This window comes from Bos indicus, chromosome 26, assembly GCF_029378745.1.
Source record: "Bos indicus isolate NIAB-ARS_2022 breed Sahiwal x Tharparkar chromosome 26, NIAB-ARS_B.indTharparkar_mat_pri_1.0, whole genome shotgun sequence".
In the NCBI taxonomy this organism is placed as follows: Eukaryota; Metazoa; Chordata; class Mammalia; order Artiodactyla; family Bovidae; genus Bos; species Bos indicus.
Genome location: NC_091785.1, coordinates 22,524,728 through 22,546,079, shown reverse-complemented (window position 1 = coordinate 22,546,079; position 21,352 = coordinate 22,524,728). Strand labels below are relative to the sequence as shown.

General features: G+C 39.6%; 1 protein-coding gene across 7 annotated transcripts in view; it reads left to right on the top strand.

Annotated features, from left to right (window-relative positions):
* Window positions 1-21,352, top strand: part of ARMH3 (armadillo like helical domain containing 3) — a 177,844-nt gene that overhangs the window by 109,700 nt on the left and 46,792 nt on the right. The window lies entirely within an intron of this gene.

Below are 21,352 nucleotides of genomic sequence, written 5' to 3'. Positions count from 1 at the left end.
GGAAGTTCTCTGTTCATATACTTGGAGCTTCACTTGGAGAATTTTGAGCATTACTTTACTAGCGTGTGAGATGAGTGCAGTTGTGCCATAGTTTCAACATTCTTTGGCATTGCCTTTCTTTGGGACTGGAGTGAAAACTGACCTTTTCCAGTCCTATGGCTACTGCTGAGTTTTCCAAATTTGCTGGTGTATTGAGTGCATTACTTTGACAGCATCATCTTATAGGATTTGAGATAGCTCAACTGGAATTCCATCACCTCCATTAGCCTTGTTTGTAGTGATGCTTCCTAAGGCCCATTTGACATCACATTCCAGGATGTCTGGTTCTAGGTGAGTGAGCACACCATCGTGATCATGAAGATCTTTTCTGTATAGTTGTTCTGTGTATTCTTGCCACCTCTTCTTAATATCTTCTGCTTTTGTTAGGTCCATACCATTTCTGTGCTTGATTATGTCCATCTTTGTATGACATTTTCCTTTGGTAGCTCTAATTTTCTTAAAGAGTTAAGTCTTCCCCATTCTGTTGTTTTCCTGTATATCTTTACATTGATCACTGAGGAAGGCTTTCTTTTCTCTCCTTGGTATTCTCTGCATTCAAATGTTTATATCTTTCCTTTTCTCCTTTGCCTTTAGCTTCTCTTCTTTTCTCAGCTATTTGTAAGGCCTCCTCAGACAACCATTTTGCCTTTTTGCATTTCTTTTTCTTGGGGATGGTCTTGATCACCACCTCCTGTACAGTGTCATAAACCTCCCTCCATATTTCTTCAGGCACTCTATCAGATCTAATCCCTTGAATATTTTTGTCACTTCCATTGTATAATTGTAAGAGATTTGATTTAGGTCATACCTGAATGGTCTAGTGGTTTTCCCTACTTTCTTCGATTTAAGTCTGAATTTGGCAATAAGGAAGGAGTTCATGATCTGAGCCACAGTCAGCACCCAGTCTTGTGTTTGCTGACTGTATAGAACTTTTCCATCTTTGGCTGCAAAGAATATAATCAATCTGATTTCAGTATTGACCATCTGGTGATGTCTATGTGTAGAGTCATCTTTTATGTTGTTGGAAGAGGGTGTTTGCTATGACCAGTGTGTTCTATTGGCAAAACTCTGTTAGCCTTTTCCCTGCCTCGCTTTGTACTCCAAAGCCAAACTTGCCTGTTACTCCAGGTATCTCTTGACTTCCTGCTTTTTCATTCCAGTCCCCTATAATGAAAAGGACATATTTTTTTGGTGGTAGTTCTAGAAGGTCTTGTAGGTCATGATAACTGTTCAACTTCAGCTTTTTCAGCATTATGGTTGGGGCATAGACTTGGATTACGGTGATATCGAATGGAATAAGAACGAACAGAGATCATTCTTTCATTTTTGAGACTGCACCCAAGTATTGCATTTCGGACTCTTTTGTTGATTATGATGGCTACTCCATTTCTTCTAAGGGATTCTTGCCCACAGTACTAGGTATAATGGTCATCCTAATTAAATTTGCTCATTCCAGTCCATTTTAGTTCACTGATGCCTAAAATGTCGGTGTTCACTCTTGCCATCTCCTGTTTGACCACTTCCAATGTACCTTGATTCATGGACCTAACATTCCAGGTTCCTGTGCAATATTGTTCTTTACAGCATCGGACTTTACTTCCATCACCAGTCACATCCAAAACTGGGCTTTGTTTTCACTTTGGCTCCGTCTCTTTATTCTTTCTGGAGTTATTTCTCCACTCTTCTCCAGTAGTATACTGGGCACGTACTGACCTGCGGAGTTCATCTTTCAGTGTCACATCTTTTTGCCTTTTCATACTGTTTATGTTCTCAAGGCAAGAATACTGAAGTGATTTGCCATTCCCTTCTCCAGTGGATCACATTTTGTCAGAACTCTCCTCCATGAGAGGAGGGTAAGGGTTAAAACCTAGAGGTAAATGCCTTAGGCTGAATAGGACACCTGCAACAGCTATTCTCAAATTGTGAACACAGGGTGAAAGTGTGAAAAGCATGACTTCCTCTGTACCATTAAGTATTGAATGTTTTGTGGGACCCAGCATTGAAGGTCAAGCTAAAAAGAAGACCACTTTGGTTGAGGCCAGCAGATGTCTGGGACTCTGCCGGGTGCTTTTATCTATAGGAGTTTGCTTTAAAAAGAGAGAGAGGCATAGACCTTTAAGACCAGTATATAGAGAAAAAGAGTTAGCAAGAAATGGGAATATTCAAAGAAAGGATAGTGCCATGAGCTTCCTTGGCAAGAAAAAAAAAAAAAGGACAATTCATGTAGTCTCAAATACAGCCAAGCAGGGAAGGTAGGTAGCTGGGAAGATGGATGTATGAAGAGAGCCTCTTGAACCTTCTTAGCTAATGTGTGTCACTGTGTCCTTGAAACTTGAGGCCATTCAAAAAAACCAGCCTGTTGGTATTCTTCAAACTGGTGAAGTTGTCAGGGCTCAGAGAAAATGTGTCATTGTTTAAAGAAGAAACGAAGAGGAGAAGAAAAGAAGAGGAGAGGAGGAATAAAAGATTTCTTTGACTTAAATTTCACTGCATTAATACGGGCCCCTCACCCTTGTCCTGAAGATCAAAAGCACTGTTTCCTTCTGTTGTCAGATATTGAAGGTCCTTCCTTTGGGGTTTTGGTTATATCTGTGACCTATAATTGTTGCTCATAATGCTAAGTGTTTTCTTACATGAGTCATTTAGCAATTATCTCCGGTTTTGACTAAAATGACCTTGATTTAAAACTGTTGAGGTTAGGCCTTCCATGCCTATTGCCATGGACCTCTGCCCCATAACCCTTAGCTCTTGGATGCTCAGGGGCTATAACTGGATTTGAAAAGCTCAATGTTCTTTTTTTTTTTTTTTTTTTTTACAAAAAAAATCAGTGTTCTAAGAAGCTGGCAATTCATTGTCTACTGGACAATTTTGAGTTGGGATAACAGAGTTTGGGATACATTACCGATGATAAATGTGACTTCCTTAAAGGGAAATCCATTTGTTTTGCTTAGTGTTTCTGTGATTAATTACTTGCCAAATTAAATTGCTCCATAAAAATGCGTAGTATTTTGTTCGGTTGCTCTTCATGGTGATTAATTAGGCCATACTGTTGCTTCGTATGTTAATTATGCTGACATTTTTTTTTCTCTTCTATTTTAATTAATACAGCATTTATTTGAAAGACTGTTTTTAGGACAAGACACTGTTTTAGGAGGAACAAAGCCCAGTGTTTCTTTTAGGCTGGTGTTAGGGAGTAGCACCTCAAATTTTCTAAGTGTGCTCTGTGGGTCCTTGTCTGTCTGTGATTTGCAGAAAGTACACTGACTTGGAATAAGTTGGGGAAAGCTCCTTTTGGTTTTCTTGTAGCTATTAATGGTGATATATAAAGATTATTTGCTTGATTGAAAATTAAGAATATAGAGGAGAAACTATTGATACAACATGTGTTGTTAAACAAGTGTAAAATTTAAAGAGTGTGTGTGTGTGTGTGTGTGAGAGAGAAGAGACTTGAGACGGAGTGTTTCCTAGCATTCTGCAGGGTGCTGATGAGGAAGTGAGGAATATTTAGCATTTTTATTAATGATCTAGGCCTGAAAATAAATAGAATGTTAATGAAGTTTGTAAGTGATACTGATTTGGAGATGTTTCCTATACCCAGGAGGGTGGAGAAGTGATGTAGATGGAGTAGGAAGAAAAGCATCATGGAACTCGCATCATAGCTATTCCATTGCAAAAATGCATGTCTGCTGTATAGAATCAGGCAGGTATTTTCAAAAGTAGATCTTTAGCAGTCCACTCCTAGCAATTTACCCAAGTGAAATGGAAACTTGGCTTGAAAAAATGTTGTTGTTTAGTCACTAAGTTGTGTCTGACTCTTTTGTGACCCCATGGACTGCAGCCCACCGAGCTCTTTCATCCATGGGATTCTCCAGGCAAGAATACTGGAGTGTGTTGTCAGTTCCTTGTCCAGGGGATCTTCCCAACCCAGGGATTGAACCCGTGTCTCTTGCATTGGCAGGCGGATTCTTTACCGTTGAGCCACGAGGGAAGCCCTGAATAAATGTTTATAGTGGCTTTACTCATGGCAACCCACTCCAGTATTCTTGACTGGGATTAGAGGAGCCTGGGGGGCTACAGTCCATGGGGTTGCAAAGAGTCAGACACAACTAAGCAACTGTCTATACTCATGCATTCTCTCAAAACTGCTGCTACTGCTAAGTCGCTTCAGTCGTGTCCGACTCTGTGTGACCCCATAGACGGCAGCTCACAAGGCTCCCCCGTTCCTGGGATTCTCCAGGCAAGCACACTGGAGTGGGTTGCCATTTCCTTCTCCAGTGCATGAAAGTGAAAAGTGAAAGTGAAGTCGCTGAGTTGTGTCCGAATCCTAGCAACCCCATGGACTGCAGCCTACCAGGCTCCTCCGTCCATGGGACTTTCCAGGCAAGAGTACTGGAGTGGGGTGCCACTGCCTTCTCCTCTCAAAACTGGAAATAACCCAAATGATCATCAGCTGATGAGTGAATAAACAAATTGTGGTACACCTGTATAGTGAAATACTACTCACCAAAAGAAAGGAATGAATTCCTGATAACATGCCACAACATGGATGAATTCAATTATGTTATGCAGTATGAAGGAGGAGGCAGGAGGAGAAGGGGACAACAGGGGACAAGATGGTTGGATGGCATCACTGACGCAACGGACATGAGTTTGAGCAAGCTCTGGGAGATGGTGAAGGACAGGGAAGCCTGGCGTGCTGCAGTCCATGGAGTTGCAGAGTTGGGCAGGACTCAGCGAGTGAACAACAAAAATGCAGTATGAAAGAATCTGTGCTCAACAGGCTATAGTCTAGGGTTTCATGTATATGATACTTGAAATGGAAAAATTACTGGCACAGAATTGAGATCAGCCAGGAGCTGGGTTTAGGAGGAGAGGCATGGGGGAATTTTTTGGGTGACATAACTGTTCTGTATCTTGATTGTGCTATTGATTAAATGACTATGCATTTTTCAAGACTTAGACTTGACTTCAGGTCTTCAAGACTTCAAGACAAGACTAAAAAGGGTAAATTTTACTATATGCAAATTATATCTTAATTTAAAAATTAGATCTTCACAGGTAAGGATAACACATTCAACTTTTGCTATACACTTTATATGTAGCAACTTTTTGAAACTGATTTGAGTAACAGGAACTAGAATTTGGATTTTCTTCATGTTGCTTCCAAATTCAAGGATTTTGTTTGTTTGTTTGTGTTTGAGTGGAAGCAGAGATGGAAGGGAGGGTGAGTTGCAGTGGTTTTCCTTAGGTGTCCTTATATAAACCTCTATACTGATGAAAGGGTTATTTTAAGAAGAAAATCACTGTTTAGGAGCTTTTGGGCCTTGTTGATAGCCATCAGAAAAAGACAAGTGGATTATTTCCCCAATTTATGAATTGAATCCAATTATTTGAAGTTCTGTGGATTTAGTTTTTTATTTAAATCTATGTTTATTTGTTCTTTCTGGGCCCTTGCATGACTGAAGTGTTCTAAGACCCAGAATAGTGCCCAGGGTATTTCTGTCTCAGAAGCAACCTCAGAATCAACTTATTTACCTCTGTACTATATTTGGACTGTAACAAAAAGCTTCATTACCCTCTGGGTTTGTGAGGCAGGTTTGCAATATGTCCGGGACCCAGGGACAGGTGAACCACAAATGCTGAATTGTTGCTGAAAGCTGCCATGCCTTTTTCCTCCCACTCCCCCATGTCTCCAATGATCTGAACTGTATGTATAGTGCTTACTTTTCATGTCCAACTTGAAGCACCTCCCTGAATGCCAGACTTTTCAATATCTATTCAGTGTCTCTAAAAATAGCCCAGTGGGGGAAAATTATATGGTTGTAGTATTATTACACTACTTGCAGCAATAATATTTAATATGGCTCTATGGCTGCAGCTTAGTGTGCTAACTGCTGACTACCCCGAGCAGATGTGTGGCCCTCATTCTGCCCCAGACAGGCAGATTACATTTAGCAAGATGATGCTGATTCCATGAGTGACTTGCCAAGCAAATATCTCTGGGTCTTTCAGTGTTTATAGCTGAGTGATTTTCTGCACTGGACTTGAAGGGGCTGCTGTGCCCCCAACCAAGACCCCATCTGTTAAAATCTCATATTGATTTGTATCCCTAGTAATAAAAATCTGTCCTTTCTCCTCCTAGTGTGATAAATAATGCAAATATGCTAGATGAAGTCTGCTATTGGAGCAGAACTCTAATCGTTTTGCTCCGTGTTGAACTAAAACTAATTTAATCAGAAACGGAATTGTCTCAAATATACATATCAAGTAGCCCATTGTTTTCTTATTCTGCTTTAGCATGCTCACCTATACTTGCAGGGTTTAGCAAGTAGTGATTTAAAAGATGTAATTAACATTGTAAAAAAGAATGACAAGTTTTAGCAGGAAAAGAAATTATGAGATGACATTTAAAATTTTTGACTGGATAAATAGGTGATAATGAAACGCTGTGAGATAAAGGCTTATGTCAGCCACGGCATCCTGTCTTAATCCTGTATTTTTATGCCCCTTCCATCCAAAAGTGATCTAAAGTGCAGTTTACTGACTATACATAGCATAGCACTTCATCCAACTGGGAAATGCATATCCATCTTGGCTAAGTCTTAATTAGTCCATAATTACTTATTTTGTATTTCCTGTGTACCAACTCTGTGCCCTTAGCTCCTGACCTGCATCAGTAGTACCACATGACAAGACTTCATAGGATAGAATATCACTGCAGTTAAGACTTTGGAAGGACATCTGAAGGCCAGGGTACAATCATGTTGTACCCAAGATAGAATGTGACCAAGATAGCTATAGCTTCTTTGAAAAGCTTCCGGAGATGACAGACTACTGCTTACCCCTGATTGCTTGCTTCTGGAGAGTTTCTGAAGCATTCCTTCTCTCCTGTGCTGTCATATACGTCACTCCAGAATAGAGGAAGCAACTTTAAGCACTAAACTAGACAGGTCTGTTGAAGACATTTGCCCACCAGAGTCTGACTGCCTTTGACTTTCATATCTGTTGATTTAAAAATCTCAGCATAGTACAAATATAAGAACTTCCTCTGCTTGATAGAGGGCATCTATAAAAACCTTTAGCTATCATACTTTATGGTAAAAGATTGAACACTTTTCCTCTAAGATCAGGAATGAAGTAGGGATTCTGCCCACCTCTGCTCAACATTGTGCTAGAGATTCTAGACAATGCAGTCAGGCAAGAAAAAGAAATGAATGGTGTCTAGATTGAAAAAAAAGACCAGCTGTCTATTTGAGGACAACATGATTGTCTAAGTAGAAAACCTGATGGGGTCTGCAAAAGGTTACTAGAATAAAGTCTACAAAAAGTTACTAGAATAAGTGAGTATAACAAGGTTGTTTTCCCTTAGTTGTAAATTCTGGAGGTGAAGTACAATTCACTTTCAATTCTTCCTGCTAGTGTCAGCAGCAGTTAGTCAAATACACCAGACTAGATACTTTGAACACCGCTTCACGTTTTTAACTTACTAGGGCCCCATTTGTACTGATTTCTTATGTTGTACAGACCATGGGAAGGGAAGGTGGACCAGTAAAAGAGGAAACATTTGCAACAAGGTCTAGACAGCATGGTTCAGTATTGTCAGCACATATAACTTTATTTTCAAACAAGTGAGATTAATTTTAATAATACATTATTTACCCAAATGTACCCCAGATACTAGCATTCTAACATGTAATCAGTATATAAATTATTGAGATATTAATAATTTTTAAAATATTTTATTAAATCTTGAAGTCAGGTGGCTATTTTATACTTACTGCACATGTCAGTTCACATGGTATATTTTCATTGGAAATATTTTATCTTTATTTAGATTTTTTTAATGGAAAATTAGAGTTATATACCCAGATTATTCCAAACATACTTAAAATTTTTCCAATAACTGAATTGTGTACCTCACTGTCACTCCCCATTGACATTTGCTTCCACATTGATAAAAGTGGTTCATCTTTTTTAGAATTCGTTTGACATCAAAGCACATCTGTCCAGGTTAAGGGAATTCACTAACTCTTGTTTTAACACCAGTTTCAAAGAGGTGTGGCATAAATTGTTAAGGTAATTCAAAATTTATCAATATCAAAAAAATGTTTTCAAAAATATCTTGTAGCTTTTTTAGCTATCTAGTGCTGTCAGTTACAAATAAAACCTTTTATATATTGACTCCCACTAGAAAAAAAATATGTTATTATTGATGTTATGAAAAGTATCAATTTAAACATAAATACTTGGCTAGATAGGTCACAAAATAAGCTTTTCCTTTCCTTGGAGCTTCAAATTTAACTCATTAATTTAAAAATATGTTTTATGATTGAATATTCCATAGGTATTCCTTTTGTTTCAAGAGCATCTTGGGTTGAAATTAACAGTATAGTAAATTTTTTGTAAACCTCACCACAACTCAACCAGTGAGCATTAGCAGAAAACTCAGGATCATTAAATTCATCGTCTTCTAATTCTGTAACTGCTGCATAAACCTGCAATGTTCATAGCTTTTGCAGTGTTCATACGTACTAAATGATTTTAACAACTATATCCATGACACAAGAATCTGCTTCAGAAAACTAAATATTTTTAACGTATACTATGCAGTAGGATGATACAGAAAGGGAGGACTTTAGTTTTGTTTTAAAATGCCAGTAAGAAATTCCTTAGAGGTCGAGTAGTTAGGACTCCTTGATTTCACTGCCAAGGGCTGGGGTTCAGTCCCTCCTCAGGGAACTAAGATTCCCACAAGCTGTGTGACAGGACCAAAAAAATTACAAGATAAATTGCCAATATATCTGAACTTTTGACCTAACATATCTGGAGCCCCGCTTGTGTGCCAGAATTTTTAAAATGTTCTAGTCAAATTCCTTATTGACAGATATAGAAGATTAAGATATTTATGCCACAAGTTCAGAGATTTGGGCTGCGAATTGTGGAAGTGATTGGAGACAAAATGTACCCAAAGTATTTATTCACTGGGTAGTGTCATCTAAAATCTAGAGAAAAGTAAAACATTTCAAATCAAGTGATTTTTTTTTTTTTAATATATATCATTTGTTCAGTTGCTTAGTCGTGTCCAGCTCTTTGTGACTGCAGCACAACAGGCTTTCCAGTCCTTCACTATCTCCTGGAGTTTGCTCAAACTTATGTCCATTGTGTCAGTGATGCCATGCAACCATCTCATCCTCTGAAACCCTCTTCTCCTGCCCTTAATCTTTCCCAGCATCAGAGTCTTTTCCAATGAGTCGACTCTTTGCATCAGGTGACCAAAGTATTGGAGCTTCAGCATCAATCCTTCCGATGAATATTCAGAGTTAGTTTCTTTTAGGATTGGCTGGTTTGATCTCCTTGCGGTCCAAGGGACTCTCAAGAGTCTTCTCCAGCACCACAGTCTGAAAGTATTAATTCTTTGGCGCTCAGCCTTCTTTATTGTCCAACTCTCACATCCATACCTGACTACTGGATCTGTACATGACTACTGGAAAAATCATTGCTTTGACTATACGGACCTTTGTTGGCAAAGTGATGTCTCTGCGTTTTAATATGCTGCCTAGGTTTCTCATAGCTTTCCTTCCAAATAGGAAGGGTCTTTTAATTTCATGGCTGCAGTCACCGTCCACAGTGATTTTGGAGCCCACGAAAAGTAAATATGTCATTGTTTCCACTTTTTCCCCATCTATTTGCCATGAAGTGATGGGACTGGATGCCATGATCTTAGTTTTTGAGTCCTGAGTTGTTTGTTTTTTTTTTTAATTTTATTTTATTTTTAAACTTTACAATATTGTATTGGTTTTGCCATATATAGAAGTGAATATCGAAATGAATCCGCCACAGGTATACATGTGTTCCCAATCCTGAACTCTCCTCCCTCCTCCCTCCCCATACCATCCCTCTGGGTCATCCCAGTGCACCAGCCCCAAGCATCCAGTATCGTGCATCAAACCTGGACTGGCGACTCGTTTCATATATGATATTATACATGTTTCAATGCCATTCTCCCAAATCATCCCACCCTCTCCCTCTCCCACAGAGTCCAAAAGACTGTTGAATACATCTGTGTCTCTTTTGCTGTCTCGTATACAGGGTTATTGTTACCATCTTTCTAAATTCCATATATATGCGTTAGTATACTGTATTGGTGTTTTTCTTTCTGGCTTACTTCACTCTGTATAATAGGCTCCAGTTTCATCCACCTCATTAGAACTGATTCAAATGTATTCTTTTTAATGGCTGAGTAATACTCCATTGTGTATGTGTATCATAGCTTTCTTATCCATTCATCTGCTGATGGACATCTAGGTTGCTTCCATGTCCTGGCTACTATAAACAGTGCTGCGATGAACATTGGGGTACACGTGTCTCTTTCCCTTCTGGTTTCCTCAGTGTGTATGCCCAGCAGTGGGATTGCTGGATCATAAGGCAGTTCTATTTCCAGTTTTTTAAGGAATCTCCACACTGTTCTCCATAGTGGCTGTACTAGTTTGCATTCCCACCAACAGTGTAAGAGGGTTCCCTTTTCTCCACATCCTCTCCAGCATTTATTGCTTGTAGACTTCTGGATCGCAGCCATTCTGACTGGCGTGAAATGATACCTCATTGCGGTTTTGATTTGCATTTCTCTGATAATGAGTGATGTTGAGCATCTTTTCATGTGTTTGTTAGCCATCTGTATGTCTTCTTTGGAGAAATGTCTATTTAGTTCTTTGGCCCATTTTTTGATTGGGTCATTTGTTTTTCTGGAATTGAGCTGTAGGAATTGCTTGTATATTTTTGAATGAGTTTTAAGTCAGCTTTCTCACTCTCCTCTTTCACCCTCATGAAGAAGCTCTTCAGTTTCTCTTCATTCTCTGCCATTAGAGAGGTTGTTGATATTTCTCTGGGAAGTGTGGATTCCAGCTTGTGATTCATCCAGCCTGGAATTTCATATGATGTACTCTGCATATAAGTTAAATAAGCAGGGTGGCTATATTCAGCCTTGACATACTCCTTTCCCAGTTTTGAACTAGTCCATTGTCCATGTCTTATTCTAACCATTGCTTATTGACCTGCATACAGGTTTCTCAGGAGATGGTCTGGTATTCCCATCTCTTTAAGAATTTTCCACAGTTTGTTGTGATCCACACAGTCAAAGGCTTTAGTGTAGTCAATGAAGCAGATGTTTTTCTGGAATTCCCTTGTCACACAATTGCACTCATCTTGCACACTAGTAAAGTAATGCTCAAAATTCTCCAAGCCAGGCTTCAGTAGTATGTGAGCCATGAACTTCCAGATGTTCAAGCTGGTTTTAGAAAAGGCAGAGGAACCAGAGATCAAATTGCCAACATCCGCTGAATCATGGAAAAAGCAAGAGAGTTCCAGAAAAACATCTATTTCTGCTTTATTGACTATGCCAAAGCCTTGGACTGTGTGAATCACAATAGACTCTGGAAGATTCTGACACAGATGGGAATACCAGACCACCTGACCCACCTGTTGAGAAACCTGTAGGCAGGCCAGGAAGCAACAGTTAGAACTGGACATGGAACAACAGACTGCTTCCAAATAGGAAAAGGAGTACATCAAGGATGTATATTATCACCCTGCTTATTTAACATCTATGCAGAGTACATCATGAGAAACACTGGGCTGGATGAAGCACAAGCTGGAATCAAGACTGCTGGGAAAAATACCAATAACCTCAGATATGCAGATGACAGCATCCTTATAGCAGAAAGTGAAGAAGAACTAAAGAGCCTCTTGATGAAAGTGAAAGAGGAGAGTGAAAAAGTTGACTTAAAGCTCAACATTCAGAAAACTAACATCACAGCATCCAGTCCCATCACTTCATGGCAAATAGATGGGGAAACAGTGGAAACAGTGACTGACTTTATTTTTCTGGGCTCCAAAATCACTACAGATGGTGACTGCAGCCATGAAATTAAAAGATGCTTACTCTTTGGAAGGAAAGTTATGACCAAGCTAGACAGCATATTCAAAAGCAGAGACATTACTTTGTCAACAAAGGTCCGTCTAGTCAAGGCTATGGTTTTTCCAGTAGTCATGTATGGATGTGAGAGTTGGACTATAAAGAAAGCTAAGCGCCGAAGAATTGATACTTTTGAACTGTGGTGTTGGAGAAGACTCCTGAGAGTCCCTTGGACTGCAAGGAGATCCAACCAGTTCATCCTAAAGGAGATCAGTCCTGGGTGTTCATTGGAAGGACTGATGTTGAAGCTGAAACTCCAATATTTTGGCCACCTGATGCAAAGAGCTGACTCATTTGAAAAGACCGTGATGTTGAGAGGGATTGGGGGCAGGAGGAGAAGGGGACGACAGAGGATGAGATGGTTGGATGGTATCACCGACTCAATGGACATGAGTTTGGATAAACTCCGGGAGTTGGTGATGGACAGGGAGGCCTGGCGTGCTGTGGTTCATGGGGTTGCAAAGAGTTGGACACAACTGAGCGACTGAACTGAACTTGCTTTCTCTGTAATCTGGTGGATGTTGGCAGTTTGATCTCTGCTTCCTATGCCTTTTCTAAATCCACCTTGTACATCTGGAAGTTCTCAGTTGATATCATTAGAAATGTCATATTCTGTAGGGCAGTTATTGAACATCTTTTACTTTTTATAAGATTAAGTGTTTTCCTCATAATTGTCTGATAAACTGTCCATAGCTGAAATAATAATTTATTTTACCATATCTCCATCAAAAAATGATATAGTAACCAGAGATTACAGATTCTGATCCTGTTAAAAATCATTAAAAAATTTTTATTGGACTTTTTTTCTTCATTAGAAGAGTTTATTCAGATGTTCTGCCTTGGGGAGATTTTTACAGGCTTTTTTAAATTAATTATTTTTTTAATTGAAGAATAATTGCTTTACAGAATTTTGTTGTTTTTTGTCAAACATCAACATGAATCGGCCATAGATATATAGATATAGATATAGATATAGATATGTGTCCCCTTTGTTGGACATTTAATTCTGATTTCAGACAGTGTATTCTGTTGATTCATTTTTAATGTTAAGAATAAACTTCTTTATATTTGCTGACATTTTTTAGTGGTATTATTATCCTGAAAAATTGTTTTCACAACAAAAAGCCTTTTTTTTTGTCTTGCTGAGGCAAATTGCAGTTGCCGTTCATTATGAGGCTGACAACATACCTTCTTCCAGTCTCTTTTTCTTTGGTGTTCTGAAGTAGTACTGTTATTTGCATCTCTACTCAATAATACGTCAGTAATATGCCTTCATTTTGAACTTAAAAATCTTTTCATATTTACCTTATAAAACTAGAAACATAATTTAACTATAATTAAAAGCTAACAGGTACTTTAATTACCAATTCTGAGTTGTGTAGGTATCACTGTAACTCAGTAGTTCTCAATTAATGTAGTTTTGCCCCCCAGGGGACATTTGGTATGTCTGGTCATCACAGCTTGTGGAGGTGGGGGAGTGCTGCGACATATAGTAAATAGAGACCAGTTGGTGCTGCTGCTGCTAAGTCATGTCAGTCGTGTCCAACTCTGTGCGACCCCATAGATGGCAGCCCACCAGGCTCCCCCGTCCCTGGGATTCTCCAGGCAAGAACACTGGAGTGGGTTGCCATTTCCTTCTCCAGTGCATGAAAGTGAAAAGTGAAAGTGAAGTCGCTCAGTCGTGTCCGACTCTTAGTGACCTCATGGACTGCAGCCTACCAGGCTTCTCCGTCCCTGGGATTTTCCAGGCAGGAGTACTGGAGTGGGGTGCCATTGCCTTCTCCCAATAGAGACCAGGGATGCTGCTAAACCCAAGACAGCCCCCATAACACATTGCCTACCCCAAATGTCAGTAGTGCTGAGATTAGGGAGCCCTGCTGGGACTCCTGCTGTCTGCATAAAATATTTTTTAAATATATTACATTATTAAATCCATATGTAGAAAGTCATTTGACCTGAATCAATCCATTGGTATCAAGTAAGTCGGTGATAGGTTTATGGGTAGTACTAGAAATGACACACATGCCCAGTGTACGATACAGTGATTAAAGTGTAATGAAGTCATTCCAAAATGAAGTTGTATCTAATGGAATAATTCACACTGCTTTAGTGTTTTCAGTTTAAATTAACTAAAATAAAATTCGGTTCCTCAGTTGCACTAGCCACATTTCAAGTGGTCAATATTCACATATGGCTAGTGGCCACAGAAGAAGTCTAGAAAATTAGACATGACAGATTGATTAACACCCATCCACACACTATGGGGCAGGAGATGGGGACAGTCAACTCCTTACTCACCTTAGGGTTTGAAATGTGGTGTTTTAGCCTAGTTTTTGTAGGTACTAGATAGCTCTACTTTCTTCCTAAAAACAAAGAGACCAACACAATTTTTTATTAGAATATTACTCCAAGTTCTTACCTGCATTTTTTCTAAGGTCAGTTACTACTGAAAAGCAGGTCTGACATAGGTGGTACATTAGAGTCTCAGCTGTTCCTGTATCCCCGTGAAACTGTTTGATCACAACTATTACTCCATTTCCTGAGCTTCTATTCACATATTGTTGAAACTAGTCAGAGAATGAAGAAGTATTCATCATAATTCGCAATATATACTTCCTTCTCACTTAAAAAGCACCTTTTCATATATCTGAAAACACAGCAAATTATAGAAATGCTTAAGGGTCCTTAAGTAAGACACACTCAGAAGTGCTAAGGCTTGTTTCTGTTGTCAAACAGGATGTCAGTTTGTCTCCCCTTCAGTAATAATGTTTAAAGCACAGCTTAGTAGCTCTTTGAGGTCTAGTGTAATAAAGCTGTCATCTTTCATCCCTGCTTGTTCTACCTTCAGCTGAAGGTTTTAGTCTGCTGCTGCTGCTGCTAAGTCACTTCAGTCGTGTCCGACTCTGTGTGACCCCATAGACGTCAGCCCACCAGGCTCCCCCGCCCCTGGGATTCTCCAGGCAAGAACACTGGAGTGGGTTGCCATTTCCTTCTCCAATGCAGGAAAGTGAAAAGTTAAAATGAAGTCGCTCAGTCGTGTCTCTTAGCGACCCCATGGACTGCAGCCCACCAGGCTCCACCATCCATGGGATTCTCCAGGCAAGAGCACTGGAGTGGGATGCCATTGCCTTCTCCCGGTTTTAGTCTAAATAGGTGGAAATCCAGATGTAGTTTTCTTTTTTGGGGGGGTACCTACGTTGTATCGTTACATCATGGGGCATATAACTGACTTTTTCTTTCTAAAATTAGAAACTCATGTTAACTAGTAGAAAGTGCTGTTCTATTTATTTATTTCTTAACTTTTTTTACCCTGTGTATCTGATTCTTTGTAGCTCCCTAGGTGAACAAGTTTCACAGTTTTCACTACCAACATGGTCTTGCCTCTTGAACTTCATACCCTACTACAGACAGGTCCCACAAGTAATTCAAACTTGACATTCCAAAAAATATGCCTTACTGAATGTACCAATTGAAGAACCATATCAGTTTGTGTTTACTATCTCAATTAATGGTATCATTGTTCAATTGCCTAAAGCAGAAATCTCAAGGTTGATTTAGAGCCTTCTCTGTCCTTTACTCAGTCAGTCAGTAGGTTCTTTCAGCTTTACCTCTTCAATTTTTCTCAGGTTAATTCTCTATTTCTACAACTACCATTTTAGTTCAAGGTCTCATAATGTCTCACATTTATTCAGTCACTAGAGCTGAATTTCAGAAGTGCAGGCCATCAACACTGATGATGAGAGTATGTTGGAACCACGTTTGAGGGCAGTTTGGCAATATCTAATAAAGTCCAAGTTGCCCAAACCTTACAGTACAGTAATTTCATTCCTAAGTATATATCTTTGACAAACTTTCCCAAATGATTCCAAGAATATATAAATAAGAACACATGTTGAGACTTCTCTGGTGGTCCAGTGATTTGGACCGTGCTTCCAGTGCAGGGGATACAGGTTCGATTCCTAGTTGGGGAACTAAGATCCTGCATGCGGTGGGTGTAGCCAAAAAAAAAAACCAAACACCCTGTGTTAAGTATTGTTTTAAATACCAAGAGAGCTGAAAACCACCTACATTTTCAGCAACAGAATATATTGTGTATTTACCCACTGGAATATTTTATAACACTGAAAATGGATTAGAACCATACAAATCGATAGAAATCTCACAAATATTGAATAAAAATTGCAGAATATAAGGTAATATGCCCATATTAAAAACAAAACTTAATAAATCTATGTTATTTAGAGACATATTTAGTAAAAGAATAAAGCTGTTGCATATAGGGATGATAAATACCAAAATCAGGAGAGTGTTTACTTCTAGGAAGAGAGAGACAGGTACGCAATCCAGAAGAGGTACCTGGAGTGTTTGAAAGGTATTTGTAGTACTTTCTTAAGTTGGATATTGAGTAAACAAACATTCATTATATTCTCTTCTGCATTCTTTTCTGTGTCTAAGCTATTTCATTAGAAAAATCATTAGATTTTAAACCTTGTGTGATTCCCTATCATTGATAGGCATAGGATAATGTCCAAATCTCTTCATCTGACATCTTTCTAACCTTACTACAGCTCTCCTATCTGTCCTAAGATCTGGCTGAATCAGACTTGGCCACCGAGTACTAAATTTAATACCTTTGTGCCTTGTGCATGCTTTTTATCCAGAATGTCTTCCGATTCCTCTTTTCACCTAGCAAAATCTTATTTAATGCTTCAAAATCTAATGTCACCTTCCTACAAAGTTTACTGGATTCTTTGAGGCAGAATGGTTCACACCTGCATTGCTATAGGACTCTGTATTGTACATTTCTGTCTTAGAACACTTATCACTTTGAAGTATAGTTGTTTACATGTCTGTCCATCACTAGATAGTGAACATCTAAGGACAGAGACTGTGTTTGTTTACTTCTGGAATCTCTGCCCCTCATACAGTGCAGTATGGTACAATAAATGTTTGTTGGATGCATGAATAGATGACTGGAATGGATGTTCTAAGGCTTTATACTACTACTGTTGTCTTCTAGAATCATCAGCTGACCTGAGGTCCTAAAAAGCTAGGAAAGTGGATATTGAGTTGCCTAAGAAGTTCTTGTAGGGCTCCCCACTTTAATAGTACTTCCCAGATATGTCTCTGGATCCCCATTATAAAAGTCTGCTTCACATCTTAATAGACAACAGTCTTGGCAGCTCCTGGGCTAACCTGGTATAGCCAGGAAGTAATGCTTTGGAATTGTTACCAGTGTCTCCCTTATTTATGAGCTGAGTTATTTATCCCAACACAGTAGAGCTTACTAACTTCTGATTTCCTCCAGGATAACAAGAGCACAGCCAAAAGATTTTAATTATCTGAAACGGGGCTTTGAGACAGCTAAAGCCACTTTGAAATGAATTATTGATAGCATTATGCATTGTTTTTCTTCCCTTTTTTAAAGTAACAAGGCAATTAATGATATTTTTATCTTGCAGATTCACTGAATTTTAAGGATGATTTTAAGGATTCCTTAAAAAAAACCCTCATTGGCTGAGTGATGGGTTGCTGTCATTTATCTAAGCTAGAGGCTCTGCTGAAGGAATCTGTGATTCTGATGCTGTTTATACACTCATGATATAGCTGTTTTGATGCCTTACTCCTCTTGGCAGTAAGGTGTTTTTTCAGGCTCTTCATGAGGTTAAAGGTTCTCTGTGTGCTTCTGAGGACCTTCCCAAATGTATATTGTCTTATAAGCCAAAGGGCAACCAAGGAAGCTGTTAGAATTAATAGGCAGCTGCAGAGCAGAGCCATTTAGTCTCTTCACTGTGGTTTGGTGGAGATCAGAGTCTAGAGGCTTGTCTAGCTTTAAGTGAAGCAGCTGCATTACCAGCTGGAGACTGACACACTGCAGAGGGCGGGCGCAGCACAGCTGAGATCCATCCACTCCCATATGAGACTGAAAGGGCTGCCTTCAGCTTTGATAGTTGCTTTGTATCTACACTTAGTTTAGGGGAGGGGAGGCTCAGAACTTGCCATGAGCATCTTTATGTTAGCACTGAGCAAAAAGCTGCAAACAGGACCCAGCGGGCAAAGGTTTCATGGCTTTCACTAAGATATCCTGATTCCCGTTAGCTGGAAAAGATGTAAAACAAGACTCTGGGAAAGGAAGCTATAACTTTTCTCTTTGCTCAGTTGCTCAGTCGTGTCCAGCTCTTTTGCGACCCCCTGGACTGTAGCTCGCTAGGCACCTCTGTCCACAGGATTCTTCAGTCAAGAATACTGGATTGGGTTGCCATTTCCTCCAGGGGATCTTCCCTACTTTCTGATCAAACCCACATATCCTGCACCTCCTGCATTGGCAGGTGGGTTCTTTACCACTGAGCCACCTGAGAATCCCAACTTTTCTCTTTGGTTTACTGGAAAACTTGGATGGCTGTGTTTTTTGTTGTTTTTTAGTTGCAATAACCTCAATTTAACTAATCTAGTAAGGTTTCTTTAGTCTGATTTAGTAAAAGTTGGGTAATAGTCTCCATCCCTATAAGAAAATGTGTCAAAACATTCTTCTCTTCCCTTCCCTGATTAACTCATATTTCCATACTCTGCTCAAGCACCATCTCCCTTCAGGGTGCCTTTCCTAAGTCCCCAGCTTGGTCTAATATCCCTCCTCTGCACACTCATGATATCTCTCGTTGACTCTGTCTGTCTAGCTCTTACAACATTATAATGAGATTGTCTGTCTGTGGCATGTCTATTCCACTAATCTATAAGTTCCTTGTTACCTGGGATCAGATTTCATTCACCTCCCCTATTGCCTTGCATAGTACCTACACATGGTAGGTATTCACATGTTTGTCAGACAAACTAAACTGTCACATCGTGGTCTGTGCTATCAAACCCTTAGCTTCAGACACTATAGGATTTTCTAGGACTTTGTAGGGACAGTGTTCTTTCACTAGGCGAAAAAGCAGTCAATTTGCAGAGTAGGGGAGGTAAAGAAGATAGAAGATTTCTTTCTTTCTTAAATGGTGCATACAGGATAAACAAAGTTCTAGAATCACTTTAACACTAAATCTGTCCTTTTGGTAACATCACTTTTTCAGGAGAGGAAAAGCTTACCACTATTTCTGGTATATTGGAGAGAAAGCAGATAATAACTTCTTTGTGAGCATAAAACAATTATACCCAGCCTCCTGTAGAGACAGTTTGCCAGAGCCAACTGCCTCGCCCTCCACATGGGCTTCATTTTCTTACTCCGGATTTCATAGACTCTCCCCCAAAGACCTTCATCTTGTTGCACTATTATGATGAATGTGTGGAGCTGGCTCTCACCCCCTGCTTTACTAGCTATTACTGGAGGTGCTGTCAAAGAATCAGGTCCCAAATTTATCCTCCCATTAAGTCCTCTCCTGGGCAGCTCTGCTTGGTTCTGAGTAGTAGTCATCTAGTCTCCTCTCCTTTTCCCACCTCCCACTGCCTTTGAATGTAAGGAAACTGCAGGCTCTGTTGCAAACAAAGAGCTACCGTAGAAAGTAAGCCTGTAAATCATTTTTACCACAGCTCTTTGTTTACACTTGTTCTAGGTCTAGAGAGAAGTTCAAATATGTGAGTGCCTATGTGTGCATGTGCTATAAGACCTCCAGTTTGGGTCACAAACCCATTCCATCTCATTTTCTCAGTAGCTGGTCATGTCTTCTCCCAGCAATGTCTTTGGGAATCTCCTCTTGATAATGAGTTAAAGATTTATAGATCTGTAAACTCAGAGGCCTTATCTACTTGTCTGTATACTGTTAACTACTCCTCCAAGTGACAGACACATGGCCTTTGATGAGTTTTTTAAAATGTGTTATATGATTTTGTAATTTGTCCCCACAAGAACTCTGACAGCCATCCTCTTGTGAGAGTTTCTGTTGAATAAAAGCTCTCTGGGTCTCTAACTTAGTAGACTACCATTTAGTCAGTTTGAGACTTTTTTTTTTTTTTTTTACTCTTCTTTGCTGAAAAAAATAGGACCAAATGTATATCAGGTACCATTTGTAAATCTAGAATGATTGATAAAACACCAGTTTCCTTTAACAAACAGTGAATTTTGTTTAACAATAGATAGTGATTAGGTTGTTGAGAAAAATCTGACCCTTTAAATTTGGAGCTAACTCATTAATAAAGCAGATATTAGCAGAGGCTAATAGTAGCAGAGGCTACTATTAACACTGAAAAAGCAATATTCCTCAGTAGTATTTCTTTTCCTGTGGAGAAAGTGTATTGCATTATTGTTGTTGTTCAGTTGCTTAGTCGTGTCCCACTCTTTGCAACCCCATGGACTGCAACACGCCAGGCTTCCATGTTCTTCACCATCTCCCAGAATTTACTCAAACTAATGTTCATTGAGTTGATGATGCCATCCAGCCATCTCATCCTTTGTCACCCCCTTCTCCTCTTGCCCTCAGTCTTTGCAGTGAAATTTTAACTTTTCCCCTTTTCAGTGAGAAGAGATACCATCAACTTCACCTAAACGGAATGGTTCAAAACTTTGAGCAGCTTATTTATTCTTCTTGATTTACCTGATTACTTCTTAATTTACTCAACTATCCTATTCTCCTTACTTTACTATCCAGCTCCCCTGCTTTTTCTCCAACACCCATACTTTCTACCTCTCAGGGCTCCTTTCTCTAGCCAACCCCAACACCTGCCTCTACTAGTTATACTCAGGTTTCTTAGCATTAAACCACTTGTACTAGGACTTTCTGAAGGCAACAGAACACAGCCAGAGCAGGTGAGAGAAGCCTGCTTCTTCAGAGCTGCAAATAAAGGCAAAGCGCTCCACCACAGTGGGTGGGCCAGCAGTCAGGGCGCGTAGCAAGGCATTTCGGTGGTTAGCACCTGCAGGTTCAGAGCTGACAGTGCGCTGTAATAAGATTCATCTCTGTTCACTTAACTGATGTGGGCTTTATGGTAAATGTTCTCTTGCTTAATTACTTTGGCAGAGTCGCTGATTGCCTTTCCTGAGGAGTTCTAAAAGATACCCCTGGGATGGAGCATAAACCCCTTTTCATGTCTTTTAATTTCATTCTTTACTTGGGGTAGTTGAAAACCAGTATGTGATCCATATGCCCACCTTCCTCTCTCTGATGACATGAACATTGGGCCCACTCCTTGCTAGTATGGTGTCCATATAGCCCACACTGGACTAACCCAGGAATCTGGTCAGCCGTCTTCCGTTTTTATCCACATGAGATCCCCATTCTTCCCTCTCCACCACTGAAGTATATGCACAGCTCTTCCCACTTAGTTTGGAATCCATGTGCCTGTTTTTCTCTAACTATAGTATGGAATCCACAGAATATTTCCTGCTCTCCCCAGTCTAGCATGTGATTCACT